This window comes from Triticum urartu, chromosome 2, assembly GCF_003073215.2.
Source record: "Triticum urartu cultivar G1812 chromosome 2, Tu2.1, whole genome shotgun sequence".
NCBI classification, from domain to species: Eukaryota; Viridiplantae; Streptophyta; class Magnoliopsida; order Poales; family Poaceae; genus Triticum; species Triticum urartu.
In genome coordinates, this window is record NC_053023.1 from 669709201 (window position 1) to 669722668 (window position 13468).

Here is a 13468-nt window from a genome sequence, read left to right on the forward strand (position 1 = left end):
AAGGCAAAGCAATAATAAAATGATGGAGATTGATATGATGAGAAAGAGACCTGGGCAAGAACAAAGCTAAGCACTTCTCCCATGGTAAGAACAACCAATCTAGTAGGCCAAACCAAACTGATAATTCAAAAAGACTTGCAAAGATAACCAATCATACATAAAATAATTCAGAGAAGATTCAAATATTATTCATAGATAGACTTGATCATAAACCCACAATTCATCGGTCTCAACAAACACACCGCAAAAAGAAGATTACATCGAATATATCTCCACGAGAGAGGGGGAGAACATTGTATTGAGATCCAAAAAGAGAGAAGAAGCCATCTAGCTACTAACTATGGACCCGTATGTCTGAAGTAAACTACTCACACTTCATCGGAGAGGCTTGGATGATGATGTAGAAGCCCTCCGTGATCGATGCCCCCTCCAGCGGAGCTCCGGAACAGGCCCCAAGATGGGATCTCGTGCATACAGAAAGTTGCGGCGGTGGAATTAGGTTTTTGGCTCCGTATCTGATCGTTTGGGGGTACGTAGGTATATATAGGAGGAAGAAGTACGTCGGTGGAGCTTCGAGGGGCCCACGAGGCAGGGGGCGCCCTAGGGGGGGCGCCCTCCACCCTCGTGACCGCCTCGTGGCTTTCTTGACGGAGGGTCCAAGTCTCCTGGGTCTTATCTGATGAGAAAATCGCGTTCCCGAAGGTTTCATCCCGTTTGGACTCCGTTTGATATTCTGTTTCTCCGAAACACTGAAATAGGCAAAAAAACAACATTTCTGGGCTGGACCTCCGGTTAATAGGTTAGTCTCAAAAATAATATAAAAGTGGAAAATAAAGCCCAATAATGTCTAAAACAGTAGATAATATAGCATGGAGCAATCAAAAATTATAGATACGTTGGAGACGTATCAAACGACGAGAGGAGAGGGAGGGATGGGGGAGGAACGGGGCGTCGGCGGTGGAGAGTTTGTGCGTCACCCGACACACTGGGGGGCGGCTTATATAGGCGAAGGCGCCGCGCGTCCGCGTGGCCGCCGTGTTACGCGTGGCGGGCGAGGGACGCGCGTTGTCCGGTCTTCACTGCGCCGCCCGTGAGGCATCAATGGAGGAGGCTGACCGGCGCGGCAGCGCGCGGCACCTTTGGCATTGATTCGCCGCGGGAACCGAGGCAATGAGGACGACGAAGCCGCGAGAAGAGCTGAGTCGCTGCCAAGGAGGGCCCGCCGACTTTCGCGCCAAAAACGATTCGGCCGGCGCCCCCAAGCGTCCCCAACGCGCACGGGTTCGGCCTGGATCCGCCGGCGCCAATTTAGCCCGAGCCGGCGAAAAAAGGGCCTTTGGGGACGCGACTGGGCCGATTTTTCGACGCCGACGGCCGAAATATCGTCTGGGCGGCCTTGTTGGGGGCGCGGCTGGAGATGCTTATAGAGGTAGTGCGTGCGTCCGCTCATAGGGGTGAGTGTATACTCGTGTATATGAGCAACTTTGATTGTATTGTGCTACAAAAAGCAGTACTAGGTAAATTGTCCGGGCATTGCAAAGTGGGCACAATATCTTCTACGTAATAACCATGATTATTGTTATAAAGTGATTGTGTACCAAAAATAAACTTTAGCTGCCAGTTGAATTGGTGCATATTGACTTACCAAAGAAAATATAATTTCATTTGACAAAAGAACAAGATGTGAGGCAATTGAGGGAAGGTGTTAAAGGAAAATCGACGTAAAACCCGTAAAACAGGAAAAATATGTGGGGTGTGAAAGGGGGACCATAGAAGGAAATGTTAGACAAAACTTTACCTAATTTTTAAGGTAGGAGAGACTTGATCTTAAATCTACTTAAAATATGATGACAACATATATTTAGGAGCAAACATATACTATAAACAGATAGTTCGTTAAATTAGGAAGTGCTTTCAAGTCAATACTTCTTTTTTGAATCGGTCTTCCGCTTTTACATTACTTATTACATGACGGGAATACATTGTTCGGGCAGCATGGGATACATGAGGAGAGAAAGGGAAAGCGCGAGTTCAAGCATTATCAGAAAACCCATTGGACACGTCGACAATCGGCTCGTGCACTACGGGGGCAAAAGACCGATGACACTAAACAGCCTAGCTAAGATCAGTTTCGAAGAAGGGCTGAAATCAATTTTATGTACTCCCTTCGAGTGAGTATGTAAGGCGAGAAAATCGTTACACTTCGACCAGGACATGCGGTAAACTCAATGGTATTGATAGTTGCTAGCTTCAGTCGGCATGCTTGTCATGTGGGTGGGGAAGGGGGCTTAATGGCATTTTTTGGCAGTGCTATGGTTACATCATGGAGATTGTTGCCATTCTTAGGGGCTTTCGATGGCTAATGCATAATCTACTCTGACACCATTGGTCTTGATCTCAACTTCTTTGATAAACGTCACAACTATTACTTCAACACCTTTAGCGGTTGCTTCTTCAACCTCCCACGTTTGAACTTTTGGATTTCTTTTGTTGCTGTGTGGATGTTATGCTAAGTTGCTAATGGCCTCTTCTGCTAGCTAGTGGCAACTTGCAACGACGGATCGACATTGCTGTCCCTCTTGGTGGTCAACAGTGGCTAGAGCTTGAGCACACGCCTTTTGCCTACATGGTTCTACAGGACACGTGTCGGGTGTTGCACAACGGTCGCTACCCTGTGTGTCCTTTGTGGGTTTCGTCTGAATTTTCTTACGCACAATTTTTCTCTATCATCATCATGGATTTGTAATTTATCTATAGAGCCTGCGTGCTCCTTCACCTAGTTAATCCATGAACAAGATATTTGCCAATAAATAAGTAAAGTGTATCAGTGCACACATGTTTCACTATAGTATTATTTTTGTTTCACATTGTGTGGGCTATTTTTGTAAGTTTTTTTGATATAAAATTGTGAGTCAGAGAGGGGGGACAACGAGACCGAGCTTGGACCTCGGCGAAGACATGGACAACTTGCAGGTTCACGTGTTTCTTTAATTTTGATGCCACTCAGATTAGGCGGGGTCGAGTTCAAGATGCGAACGCCCCTGCTGACCACGGCGTCGCCAACCAAAACTCGCCGGAGGCGAGGGCCCCCGGGGTGTCGCCATCAGAGGGAAGGAAGAAGCTTGACTGGTTTGGATGTGGGGATCTCACTGGAGATAGAAAATGGGTTGATTGTTGGTTGTTTCGGGTGCGAAGGATCCCATGCGGAAACGTTTTTCTATCGCTTTCAAATGTCAATATTTCACCGTGTCTCGCCAAGAAATATGTGTCTCTCGTGAAAACAACAATATGACGTTTTTTTAAGCTGACAATAATGTGGTGTTACAAGAAAAGGAGGAGGTTCCTCTTTACGGGGAGGATGAGCTTGGAGTAAAAGCTCTCACCAACCGTCACAAATGCCGTTCGTTTCCCCAAAAATAGCCTGGCTGCTGCACATTATCCGACGTGAAAATGCCGGTGAAAGCGTGGTGCGTGAGTTACTGCAGCTATTACTGCGCCGCTAGCCTAGTTCATCATGACTCTGGTACTGAATGCAGCATTTCTGTGAGAGATAAATGAATTGGAAAACGAAAAGGAAAGAAAGAAGGGAGGCGGTCGTTTCGTTACGTTTCGAAGCGGGAGTGGAGAGGGGGTAGGGCGGGAACGCAAAAGCGGCCGAAAGGGGAACGAGGACTTCTCTGTCAAACGTGTAAAGCTAAAGCCCACAACTTTTCGGCCTGCGAACCTCTTTTGCCTTTTGGGTACAGAAACGTCGGATCTTTTTTTTTTGAGCATCACAGAAACGTCGGATCGCTCGAGAAGCCCACGGGATCCGTGGTCCAATCTCTGTATGGCCTTCCTCTTAGCTTAGCCTAGGGCATCTCCAACGTCAATCCCCCACTATTTGTTCTTAAGGCCAAATTTAACCTATGATCCTAAACGGACGTCTGTTTAGTCTGGATTTTATCCGTTTTGGTATTGGTAATGGGATGCCGTCCGTGCGTTTTTCTGGATGCGTCGGCCGTGCACCTAACACGCGGCATCTCGGCCGCATCTTGTGCGGCTGCATGCAAACTTTGACAAAGCAACAAAGATGTAGCTCCATGCCAACGGCCATAGTTCACACCGGTGGCAGTGGTTCATGCCGACAACAAAGCCAGCGGCCAACAAATATATGCCATCCTACAAAATGGTCAAGCATCCAAGTTTCACGCCGGCAGACTAGCTAGCCTTCAAAGTAAACAAGTTTTTCATGCCGGCAACAAAGCCAGCACCCGGCACACTAGCCAGTCTTCAAAAAGAACGGCCATAGTCCACGGCCGAGGCCTCCCTAGTTCAGGTCGACTTGATCGAACATCTCCTTTTGACGGTTTGCGAACCAAATCTTTCTCTTCGGGGACATGTTGGTCATGTCGATGCTGGTTTGGATTGAGTCGATGCCTCGGGTGATCGCAAACTTGTAGGGCGCAAACTTCCTTCGCTCATAAAAGGTTTTATGAACTCTCGTCCAAAAGACGGGTCCTCTTTGCTCGACACCTTTCGTGGGTCTTGGCCTATCTCCATCCAACTCTCGCAAATCAAAGTGTCTTCTTTTTTGGTGTATGATCCCGTGTGAATGCTTTGCTTCCTTCTTTGTGCGTCGGCCCTTTGGGTGAGTTCATCGATAAACAATGACTCCTCCACAATGTCAACCTCTTCTTCCTCTTCTTCGCAATACGTGTCATCATCTTCATGTCATGAATTGCCATGGTCGTCGACCTCCTCTTCTTCATGGTCACCGAATTGGTCGTCACCATATTGGCCACGGTCGTCTTGGCTTTGGGTCTCGTCGGAGTCGAAAGCATGGCCTTAGCCGTTGACGTGGAAGGCCTCACCACGGCCCTCGTAGATGATGTTCTCCATGAACTCGGCGTAGTCAGGGTCGTCGGCCGTCGGTGTCGTCGGCAGTGGCATTTCGTCGAACAACTTGCGGGCGCCGGCAAGGTTGGCCGTAGGAATCTACCGAGGTTGCTTCTTGTGCATCTCGTTGGACGAATGGCCAACACCATTGAACCTGACGTTGAGGTCGATGACGCCCGGGATGGGTGGGGTGGCCGGCGTGATCACGCTGCCGTCCGGCGACATGGAGACCCGGGTCTGGCCATGCAGCCACGGCGGATGAAACTCTAGCGTCTCTAGTGTGATGGAGGACGAGCCTGTGCTAGCCGCGGCCATGACAACGGCCGAGAGGATGGCCGGCGGGGGTCGACACAACCCTAGCATGAGGAGGGCGTGAGCCTTGGCGACGATGGCCTCCTTATCGTCGATGGCAACCTTTTGCTGCCTGGCACGCAGCGCGGCCGCCTCGGCGGTGAAGTCGGCAACGGTTTTCTTCTCTGCCGCAACTGTACGTCAGGCCCTCCTCTTGGCTGATACATAGTCGAGCTTGGCGACCTCAGCCTACATGAGCTCCTACCGTGGCTTCTTGGGACCGTTCTTCTTCGTTGCAGGGCGCGCAGTAGCGACCGGGTCGCCGGGATTCTTCAGGGCGTCGTCCATGAAGGAGGGAAGGGAGGGGGAACGCGAGAGGGTTTTGGGCGAAAGGGGGGAATGGGCGCGTGTGTCCCCGACGGGCAGACCAGGGGAGGACAAGGGTGCGTGTCCCGCATGTCTGCGTGTTGTCCGTTTTGACGCAAACGCGGCCCAAATTTGGGCTGAAATGGATTAAAAGCGGACCGAAAACAGATATTTATCTATTTGCTCTCTCGTGTTGGACCGTGTTTTGTGTCCATTTACCTTCAAACGGACACATGCGGACTATTTGGGGGTGTGCGTTGGAGTTGGCCTAACATCTGTGGATGCATCCGCGAACCCGGCCGTACAATGGAGCTAGCCATTCAGTCTTATCCATCAAATATCTGCATTGTTTCTCCTTTTCTGTTTTAAGTCCGCAATATTAAAAAAATCCATATATGAGCATAATTCTTCGAGTAGTGAAAATCTCAAATGCAACCCGGTTCAAATTTAAATGTTACAATTCAAAAATCAAGTTTTGAAATAAAATGGACAAACATGAATTCAACTTACTACCTCTGTCCTGGTTTACTAGTACCCATCTTTTTTTGGGTCATATGTTGACCAAGATTCTAACTACTAAATATAAGTTAGACATAGCAAAAGTAATACTATTGAAAATTACATTCAAATATGAATCCGACAATATAATTTTTGAAGGCATGCATTAATAGTTTGCTAGTCAAATATATGGTTAATTTTTGACCCAAAATACTATACAGACTAGTAAACCATGAAGTAGGTAGTATGTTCTAGTTGACTCCGCAATAGCAATGGATGATTTTGTCAAGTACTACCGTCCAAACACGTCGACCATCACAGTAGAAAATATTATCATGACACTGCACGACATGTGCTTTCAGACATCCGAAGGTACTCGTCGCATGAATCTGCGGTCGTGCCATAGACAAGCATCCTCAATGTAGGTGTGCACTTCTGGCAAACAAAGAATCCATGTTTCCTAACGCCATCCTTCTTCAAGATGAAGTAGTCAATATAAGCCTGGACACCATCGTAGAAATGATCGAAAACATCTCTCTGCATCTGAAAGCGATGGCGAAAATTGCTAGCGAATAAGGCTTCACCAGCAAAGTAGTTGTCCACTAATATGAAATGCCCTTGTGCTCTCTTCCATTCAACATTGGATGTTCCTTAATTTATCCCTTGAAATTCAGGCCATGCTCCCCCGTTAGATCCGCATCTGCTAGGACTGCTTGCATCATCACCATTTCATCCTCATATCCGTCCTCCTATTCAATGAGGAAGATGAAGTTGTTGTAGAAGTACTCATCCTCCGAATCCATCGTGCTTACTTCAAAATAAGGAAAAAAAATATCAACAACTTTGCTATGACATTTTGACAAAACACTTGTCGAGCATGTTGTCGTTGACAACAGCTGCGGGCGGAAGGTAGCAGCGGACGTATGGGAGGTCAGACAATGCCTTGGCGGGCAGCCAAGGTGGTAGAGCGACGACAGCGGGCTGGGAGGTCATTTACCATCCAACGGCCACACCATTTTATCCTTCGGTGCCCCCCTTTTTCCAAAAAAACAGAGAATCCCCGTATTTCCGTATCAACCCCTCTCCCATACGTATATGTAACGTCTTCTCCCACTGGCTCATCCCGCAGGCCGCAGCGGTTAGGTGGACTGTGATATCCCCAATCCACCAGGGTTTCAAATCCTGGTGCTCGCATTTTTTTTAGAAAAGGAGGATGACCCCCGGCCTCTGCATCTGGGCGATGCATACAACCACTTTATTATTATTATTCTCACAAGACCTTACAAAGCTATACAACAGCAAGTCTAAAGCCATCGTCTAAGCAACAGATGTCGCTACACCTATCCAATTGATGAAGGGGCGCAGATAGTCTGGGCCTAATATCAAACAGACATCACAGCTAAACCTAAACATCTAAGACCCGAGGTCCCAGCCAGGACGCCTGCTGGGTATGGGGCACCTACCAGTCCGGCGCACTCCTCAACCAGGACGCCTGCCGGGTATGAGGCCGCCGCAGCCACGTGCCATCAATCCATCTTCAGATCTGTACTGTTGCATGAACCGTGCCAGGTCTCTCTGCCATCGACGTCACCACGACGCCAGACAACGCCACCATCCTGCGCTCGTCCATCATCACACGCCCACCGGCGAGACTCCCGCTGCTCCATGCTGCTGAGACCCGCCGTTGTCGACGTGCCAGATGCCACACCGCTCCTCCGACGCGAACACCAAAAACAGGAAACGCCCTAAAGATATAAGGGGCACTCTGCACAGCAGGAAAGCCATCGCGAGCAGCTGCAGAGAGCCAGCGGACGTCCAAAACCCCCACCTTCATCAACCCACACCCGAATCCTAGCTCCCCAAGCAACGCCTCCAAGGAGGGGATGATGCCCATGGCGCCACCGCTGCCCAATCCAGGCCAGATTTTGGGTTTTCACCCGGGAGAGGACCGGAGGTGGCAAGAATATTGACCACGACACCGCCTTCAGGAAGGATGTGTCGCCCGAAGCCGACACCACTGTCGAGCCGAACCAGCTGGCCTAGGGTTTCCCCCGGTCCCAATCTGCACCACCATCCCCAGAAGCACCGGATCCAGCAGCAGCCGCCGGCATCAAGCGCAAAGGGGAAGGAGCGGGAACGAGGGAGCAGCAGGCCTCCAGATCTGGTGAGGACGAAGCCCCCCGAACTGCCGCCGCCAAGCGCCGATGCCCCACCACCCGAGCGATCGAGGACGCCGGGCAGAGTCCCCGAGCACACCGTCCAGGGAGCGAACAGCGGCGCCGCACCAGCAGAGGTCGCGGCCCCGTGGATCCGGATCTTGTAGCGACCAGACCTCAAACAGTCTGATCTCTGTGCTCAGGTGTCATCTCTGGATCAGTAATGCTGACACCACACAGTACTTGGAGGATTTATAACAGAGTAGCAATCACACACTTATTACATCGATTGTCTCAGTAGAGAACTTATTACAATAAATACGGCTTAAGGCCATCTAATAACTATAACAGCGGAAGGCTTGGAAGATAAGTGAGTCCATCAACTCCAACGGCATCACTGAGTATAGAACCACGACCTAAAAACTCCTTAATCGTCGTCTGAAAAGTCTGCAACATTAACGTTGCAGCCCGAAACGGGTCAGCACATGGAATATGCTGGCAAGGCAACACATAGAGAGTAATGGAATGAAACAGCTATACTATATGCATATCTGGCTGGTGGAAAGCTCTATGGTTATAGTTTTGCGTAAAGCCAATTTTTCCCTACTGCAAAGGAATAAATTTATTTAACTATCATGGTAGTTGTTAAACATTAAGAATGGTTGACAGCATTCTCAATCCCAATTAAGCATCATCATTAAACAAAACCCAACAAAATTAATTTAGAGTAACATGTTGAGATTCACATGATAATCCAAGTACTAGATACTCAAGATTGTCCATAACCGGGGACACGGCTAACCATGATTAGTTTATTACACTCTGCAGAGGTTTGCGCACTTTTCCCCACAAGACTCGATCGCCTCCGTTTGGTTTCTCGCACTACATGGTGTTTGAGAAGACGGATGACCGAGACATAGTCTTTCAGAAGCGCTAGCACCTTACGATCGGGTAGACCGTACCACCTACATCCCCTACATCTGCTAGTCTATCACTGTAAGAGTTCGCACGACTTAGTCAACTATGCTAGAGCCCATAATAGTTTGTGGCTGCACACGGAAGTTTCTAGTATGAATAGTCTCATGATCCCTTTGAGCCTGGGTGGCGGTCCAAAAGAAAACAGGCAAGTCCTGAAATACCCAGGTGCCTCAATCCACCCAGATGTGTGTTTAAGTTGCCACCTTAGATAAACCATTAATTAACAAACTCACATCTGTCATGGATATCACTCACCCAATTCACGTCTACTAGCATAGCATGGCATAATGAGCAAACGTAGAAGTAACTCCCAAAGGTTTGAAAGTAAACAGGTAATAGGTACTACCTCAACTACTTCCCATCCCACAATTTAATTAGATCCTAATCATGCAATGTTTGAGTATTGATCTAATGCAATAAAACTGGATAGTAGGAAAGGTATGATCAAAGTGTTACTTGCCTTGCTGATGATTCGGGAAACCTAGCGATTCGAAGTAACAGGCGGCGCACTCCGGGTATTCTATCACAGACAAACAAACAAGCATACAATAAGTACTCATCTAATGCACAGGTAAAAGTCAAATAAGAGACCTAACCAGAAGGTTCAACTTAAGAACTCCGGTTTGCAAAAAGAATCAAATCAAACGAAGCAACGGAAGTCAAACGGCGAAAGAAAAAAACTTCATTCTACTAATATGGATCTAAGGCAATTTTTACAGTAGCAAAAACTTGTTTAAGTTGATTAAACGGATAGAGGGTTTCGAGACGAAACTCCAGCCGCTTGAATCGTCTGATTCCGATAAACGAGCGAAAAGTTATACTAAAACGAAAATCGGATCAGGAATCGCGATCAGAAAAATCGCGGATTTAATCCGAGAAAAAGAAAAAAATGAACGTTCGTTAGAACGAACGAACACTCGCTATTTAAATAAATCGAAAAACCAATCTATTTAAAAAACCGACAGAAAAACCAGACGATTTTTCAAAAAAAACGGCGCGGATTTTGAGGCACGGCGAACCTCGGGCGGCGTGCGGCGGTGAGGCGGCGGCGTCCGGCGGCGGCGGCGGGGCGGCGGCGGCGGCGGGGCGGCGGCGGCGGCAGGGCGGCGCTGGGGGCGGCTCGGCTAGGGTTTGGCTGGGGCTGGGCCTCCCCCCCGGCTTATATAGCCTAGTCGGGCCGGAGTCCGGGTCGGACATGGCCCGTTAGGTCGGTTCGTTTTTTTAATAAATAATTACGAGCGGAAGAAAAAATAAAAAGAAATACTAAATGGTCTCCAAAAATCCCGAAATAAATTTTCCCGGGCTTCTAAAATCAAGCCGCACAAGGTGAACATTTATTTGGGGCCTAAATGCAATTTTAAAAAACACACATTTTTCCTAAATTCAAATAAAATAACAAAAAACTCCGAAATAAAATCTTATTTGATTTTATTATTAAATCCTCAATATTTCTTTATTTTGGGAAAGTCATTTTATTCCCTCTCTCATATTTTTGTAATAGAAATAATTAACGATAAAATAACAAAATCAAATGATCCTATTCTCAAAATTTGAGAAAACTCAAATATGAAAATAACGAAATCTCCAACTCTCTCCGTGGGTCTTTGAGTTGCGTAGAAATTCCTAGGATCAACCAAAAGCAAAATAAAATATGATATGCATTTATGATCTAATGTATAACATTCCAAATTGAAAATTTGGGATGTTACAAACCTACCCCCCTTAAGATGAATCTCGCCCTCGAGATTCGGGTTGGCTAGAAAATAGGTGAGGGTGGTCCTTGAGAAAATCTTCCTCTCGTTCCCAGGTGGCTTCGTCCTCCGTGTGGTGGCTCCACTGAACTTTGCAAAACTTGATAACCTTGATGTGAGTGACTCGGCTGGCAAACTCGAGAATCTTAATTGGTTTCTCCTCGTAGGTCAAATCGTTATCCAACTGAATAGTTTCCAATGGCACTGTGTCTCTCAACGGTATGTCAGCCATCTCCGCGTGGCACTTCTTCAGCTGAGAAACGTGGAACACATCATGAACTCCTGACAATCCTTCGGACAATTCCAACTTGTAGGCCACTTCTCTCATACGCTCCAAAACTCGATATGGTCCTACAAATCGTGGCGCTAACTTTCCTTTAACTCCAAAACGCTTTGTTCCCCGAAGTGGAGATACTCGAAGCTAAGCTCTATCTCCGACTTCATAAACTGTCTCCTTGCGTTTAGAATCTGCATAACTCTTCTGTCTAGACTGGGCTACCTTGAGCCTATCGCGAATCAATTTCACCTTCTGTTCAGACTCCTTAATCAAGTCAGGACCAAACAACTGGCGGTCTCCAACTTCGTCCCACGACAACGGTGTCCTGCACCTCCTTCCGTACAAAGCTTCGAAAGGGGCCATCTTTAAACTGGTTTGGTAACTGTTGTTGTAAGAGAACTCTGCATATGGCAAATTATCGTCCCAACTAGATCAGTAATCTAGCGCACAAGCTCTCAACATATCCTCCAAAATCCGATTGACTCTCTCGGTCTGTCCATCTGTCTGTGGATGAAAAGCTGTACTGAATTCTAGCCTGGTTCCCAAAGTTTCATGCAACTGCTTCCAGAACTTTAAGGTAAACTGGGTTCCTCTATCCGATACGATACTCCTCGGAACTCCATGCAGACATACGATCCTGGTCATGTATATCTTTGCCAACTTAGCACTGGTGTAAGTGGTCTTTACTGAGATGAAATGAGCTACTTTCATCAATCAATCAACTACAACCCAAATCGAGTCATAGCCTGAACGAGTCCTGGGTAATCCCGTGATAAAATCCATGCCTAACTTATCCCACTTCCATTCGGGTATCGGCAATGGTGGTAACAATCCTGCTGGCTTCTGATGCTCTGCCTTTACTCTCTGACATACATTACAAACTACTACATACTCCGCAATATCTTTCTTCATTCTGGTCCACCAGAAAGTATCCTTCAAATCCAAATACATCTTGGTATTTCCTGGGTGAATCGAATATGGTGAATCGTGTGCCTCTTGCAGAATCAACTTCCTAATCTCCGGGTCATGGGGCACATAAACACGGTCTTCAAACCATAGGGTGTCGTGCTCATCCTCACGAAATCCTTAGCCTTTCCTTTGCTAAGTTTCTCCTTAATAGAGGCAATCTCCTTGTCAGTCTTCTGAGCTTCTCTGATTCTATCCATCAAAGTTGACTGAATCTCCAATGCTGCTACATAGCCTCTCGGAACTATTTCCAAACATAGTTCACGAAGATTTTCTGCTAACTCCCTTGGTATTTCTTCCGTCATTAATGTATTGACGTGGCTCTTACGGCTTAATGCGTCAGCTACTACATTAGCCTTTCCGGGATGGTAATGCAATCTCATATCATAATCCTTGATGAGCTCCAACCATCTCCTTTGTCTGAGGTTTAACTCCTTATGTGTGAAGATGTATTTCAAACTCTTATGATCCGTGTACACCTACAATGATTTCCAATCAGAAAATGTCTCCATGTTTTCAATGCATGCACTACGGCTGCTAACTCCAAATCATGCGTAGCATAATTCAACTCATGAGGCTTCAGTTGTCTTGAGGCATATGAAACAACTCTCCCTTCCTGCATAAGCACTGCTCCAAGTCCTCGACGTGAAGTGTCGCAATACACCTCATAATCTTTGGTCTGGTCTGGCAAAATCAACACTGGTGAGGTAACCAAACGTTTTTTCAACTCCTGGAAACTAGCCTCACATTCCTCCGTCCATATGAACTTGGTTTCCTTCTTTAATAACTCCGTCATAGGCTTCGCAATCTTTGAGAAATTCTCAATGAATCTCCGGTAGTATCCTGCGAGTCCAAGAAAACTCTGGATCTCTCCCACGGTGGTTGGTGCTTTCCATTTGGTCACGGTATCAACTTTAGTGGGATCCACGGCTATACCTTCTCCAGATATAACGTGTCTGAGGAATCCTACTTCCTTCAACCAAAATTCACATTTACTGAACTTGGCATATAGTTGATGTTCTCTGAGCTTTCCAAGTACCAAACGCAAATGCTCCTTATGCTCCTCTTCATTCTTCGAGTAGACCAGGATATCATCAATGAACACTACGACGAACTTATCCAAAAACTCCATAAATACTTTGTTCATCATGTTCATAAAATATGCGGGTGCGTTAGTCAGACCAAATGACATAACGGTATACTCGTACAGCCCATACCTGGTGGTAAAAGCTGCCTTAGGAATATCTTGTTCTCGAATCTTCAACTGGTGGTATTCTGATTGCAGATCGATCTTGGAAAATACCTTA